Source organism: Phasianus colchicus, unplaced genomic scaffold, assembly GCF_987193195.1.
Source record: "Phasianus colchicus unplaced genomic scaffold, bPhaCol1.hap1.1 HAP1_SCAFFOLD_48, whole genome shotgun sequence".
Lineage (NCBI taxonomy): Eukaryota > Metazoa > Chordata > Aves > Galliformes > Phasianidae > Phasianus > Phasianus colchicus.
Genome location: NW_028325226.1, coordinates 453496 through 457868, shown reverse-complemented (window position 1 = coordinate 457868; position 4373 = coordinate 453496). Strand labels below are relative to the sequence as shown.

At 45.2% G+C, this 4373-nt stretch overlaps 1 long non-coding RNA gene across 1 annotated transcript; it reads right to left on the bottom strand.

The window, feature by feature from the left end:
- Positions 1 to 341: 341 nt before the first annotated feature.
- Positions 342 to 3161, bottom strand: LOC149911969 (uncharacterized). Its single transcript, XR_016462604.1, has 3 exons — positions 3045 to 3161; positions 2315 to 2434; positions 342 to 424 (listed from the first exon to the last, which is right to left on the bottom strand). It is a non-coding gene; the product is annotated as an uncharacterized LOC149911969 (long non-coding RNA).
- Positions 3162 to 4373: the final 1212 nt, after the last annotated feature.

The window sequence follows — 4373 nt, the reverse complement described above, 5'->3', positions numbered from 1 at the left end:
GATCTACTGGTTTTCTTTTAAAAAACATTCATCTGATGCTGAAGGCTAATTCTGCAAAGCTGAAACTTAAATCCCAGCAGAAACAGGTTCCCAGATATTAAAAACAGACAAACAAACAAACAAAAAAAAATCATAAAAGTATGTATAATGAAATCTTTAGGCATGTGACAAACTTTGTTTTATATATTATATGATTTCAGAACATCTGTCACACACACTCACAAACTTTCCTTAGAAGGAGAAGCAGAAGTTTAGATGATGATAAAGTTATGTTCTTACCACATTAGAAGGTTCCAATTTCTTCCTTCTAGCAAGGTCAGTGATATTATTGCCATTGTAGTTGATGCTCTCCATACAGCCTTTGAAATTTTTTTCTGCTGTTAGAACTTGGCTTCCCAGAAAAAGGCATGCCTCCAAAGGTTATCTTTGAATGTATCAGAAAATGAAAGACAGTTACTGGAGGACAAGGGCTTAGAATTTTTGCTTACTAGAAAAAGAAAGTATCAAACAAGTACTGGAAAAGTAGGAAAAAGTCTATGATGAAGTCATGACTGCAAATATTTTTGGTGGTAAATTGTATCTATTATTAGGTTTTCCCAAATACAGAGAAAATATGTATCACAGTTACATATAGACTGTAACGAAGAGAAGGTCTCTAAAAGGAATGCACTTTTAAATGCTTGGCAGAGCAAAATGTCAGTATTGTTAAGAAACAAGAATTTGTTGGCCAAAGAATGTGCTGTCTGTCTGATCTTGGAGAAGAAAAGTCTGCCTTTCTTTACAAACCTGAATGCAGAAAGTTTGAGAAGTAAAGGTGCCCAGTAAAACCTATTTCAATATGTAGACTGAAACAAACATTAAAATAAAAAAAAATCTACTAAATCAAAAGGGAAGAAGGAAAGCGTTGCTTTATGTAGAACATCCATCAGTTTGGTAGAGTGTCAGAAGTGAGAAGTGGTTGGTGGCAAGTAAGTATTATTCATTCTTTGTCATATATTAAAATAAAGGATGTTTTATTTTCTTTCATGTACCAAACCGTAATACCAAACAGTTCCATTTGTCTTAAATACTCTATACAACTGCAGATAATTACAGCAACATAAAAACCAGCATTATGACATACCTAGAGGGATTAGTTTGACTTGTGTTTGGTTCCCAGGTCCCAAGATGCCAGTATCTGGGAAAGTGGCAAATGGAAATTCAACTGTGCAGAGGAACAGGAAAAAACCCTATATCTGTATATCAGCAATACAGAAATAATTGATAAAATGCTCAGGAAACAAGCTGTGTTTAACCAGCACTGTCCAATCCAGCCTGTTGCAGGGTCCACGACAGCAGTGAGAGGAAAGAGCAGCAGACAAGACTCCTCTGGCTTGTACCATGGTATTAGTTCTAGCACGTTCTGCTAGAAGTTCTGCATTTGAAGTTACATTAGCAAGCCTGATGTGCTTGGCAACAGCACAACATCTCACTCCATATGTAACGTATTTTCTGTGGCAAAGAACTTCTTTGTTCATAACTCACGGACTTTTGATTTCCATGCATCTCATGGGCCTGAGATAAAAGACAATTTAAAAGGAAAGAAAGAAAAAAAAAAGGGGGGGGGGGATGCTATGATGGTAATGTTTAATATTCGTGTGGGGGGTGAAAGGTGTACTTGAGTTGCCTAAGCACAAGCTTCTACTGCTATTGGTGATACCTGGGGTAGTGTGCCTTAGTAACCTCTGCTTTCTGCTTGAGGAGGTATGCATCTCTATAAATTCTCTGCCATTTCTGCCAACACCATGGGAGTGCTACAGATATCTAGGGGATATATGTATATAAGCTGCTCATTCAGTTTACGTGTTTGTCTTTTTCTTGGATGAGAAATAGTTGCTGTTTATTATTTCCTTAAATGCAACACAAGCATTTACTCATAATATCCAATCTGAGAACACCGTTCTTGTAACTGCTTATGAAAATCATAGATACAGAAATCAAAAGAAACTGTTTCAATCTGCTTGCATTTAAGGAAATAGGAAGTCTCTTTCCACCCTTGCGCATATTTAAGACTGTTTTCTGACAAACTGCTAGCTAAAGGCTTCAGTCTTTCTTTTTGTGCTTACTCCCTCAATGGAATAGCTGAGCTTTTGTAACTGTCCCTACTTTGAAGTTTTCTAGTGGATCCAGGTTGGTTTAAGTATCCTCTATTCCTCACTTCTGTCTTTTCTACCATTTTCTTCAAAAAGGAGCATGTTAAGAACATAAATTTCTATTCTGTTAAGAGTCTTCTCCTGCAGTTAGCTGGTTAGTAAATAATACTTTGCTCACTCACCTCACTCAACCTGCTGGCCACATTCTTTTTAATGCATCCCAGGATACCATTGGCCTTCTTGACCACAAGGCCACATTGCTGGTTTGTGGTCACCCTGCTGTCTACAGGGACACCCAGGCCCTGTTTGTAAGAGAATGTGATTGACTTCACTTCTTCCAGCAAAAAAAGAGAAGCAGGTCTAAGACATCTGTTTATCTCCAATTTAAACAACTTAATTTAGGTAGAATTATGTGTTTTACAGCTATTCACGTTGCTGTGAAAAGAAGCGCGGCTATACGAATAAGAAGTCGCGCGGCTCTGCCCTCGCAACTCCCCCCGCCCCGCGCACGGAGGCGGCCCCCAGCCGCAGCCCCCAGCCGCAGCCCCCAGCCGCTCCCCCCCTCGCGCAGCGCCACTCCGAGGTGCCGCCTGCCGCAGCGACGGCGGCGGGGAGCCCTCGCGCCCAGAGGCGGCCTTCCCGGGGTCTGCCCTCTCCGCCCCCCTCCCACCTACCTGAGGGCAGCCGGCATCCGTCCGCGCAGCGGCGCACAGCCGGTGGCACCGCGCGCACTGCCTGCCTGCCTGCCTGCCTGCCGCCCTCCCTCGGACGAGGGTCCCCTTAGACGAAAGCACAGCCCCAGCCCGGCCGCTACCGCGAGGGACCGCGCCCGCGGCCGGAGCCCGGGGGCCGCGAGGAGGGAGGGCTGAGCGCCCGGTGACAGGTGAGGACGGCCCCCGCGCCGCTCCCTACCTCGCGCCGCTCTCCTCGCAGCCGGCGGCTCGCTTACCCTCGACCGCCGCCGCCCCCTCGCTCCGTTCCCCCGCCCTAACGCGGAGTTCAACGCGACCCCGCTAGCCGCGAGGCCCCGCCCCCCGCCCCGCACTGACGGCTCTCTCCGCCAATAGCGAAGAAGACGGCCGTCCTCGAGCTCCGCCCTCACCTCCTTCGACCAATAGGAGCTATCCGTGGTGCTGCCCCTCCGCCTTCCCGGCAGGCTCGGTTGGCTCGCAGCTGCCGAGCAACGGGCGCGGGGCTGCGGGTGGGGCCGCTGAGGGCGGTGGCCGGGCCCCCGCTGCGGGCCGGGGTTGGTGCCGCGGGATTGTGCCCGGGGCTTCTCGTTCGGGAGCTTTCGCCTCATAGATGGACGTTTTTTGTTCCCCTCCCCTTTTTCCCTCTTGGCTCAGCCATCAGGAGGATGGAAATATCTCCCGCACTCTCAAAGCTGTAATCTTGGCTTGCAGAAATGATAACTGGTATGTGAAGATGTTTCTAATTTTTTTGTTTCTTCACTTGTTTGTGAACCTAGGGTAGGGAGAAAGAACTGAAGTAACCTGCAGTGAGATTCTATCACTTTTGTAACTCCTTAAGCATAGTCAAGAATGTATGTTTGTGAACTACTTTATTAAGATAGTCCTGGTGGAGTATACTTTATATCACTGGGAGTCCAGGATTTTCTGAACAGTTCTTAAATCAGAGTCTAGCAATAGCAAAGTTGAATTACATGTACACTGTACAGTTAGGTTGTTGGTAATAAGCAGAGCTTGTGCATCTCAACAGCTGCAGCTATACAAGCTATACATTTGTCAAGTAAGCTCAGTATGAGTGGAGTATCAGCTTTATTAATTCAAGTCATTCTCATAATCTTATCCATACATAATGTTTGTGTTCTTAATACCTTAACCAAGTGAGTGAAAAGTTTCCAGCTAATCTGTTTAGCTTCCAGGCAAGTGATTCCACATGTTAAATTTGCTGCTTCCTCCTTTCTCCCATTCCCTGGTCTCTTAGGTCAGTGTTCGTTCTCTTATGTCCTCTATTAAGGAATAGGTTTAGTTCTGCTACATATTAATGCCATGCCTACCGATAAATTATCCTTACATCTCAAACTGAATAGCTGCTGCTTGACGTTTTTTTTTTTTCCTTCTAGGCTAGGAAGTCTCTGTATGGCATGCCAGCAACGTTTTGTTGCAACGTTCTTAAAAGAAGAAATCTTTTACAGCGTGCAAGTTCTTTAAGATATGGTGATGCATTGGGGTTTAACCCAGCAGATCACTGAGCGTCACGTGGCTGTTCATTCACTGC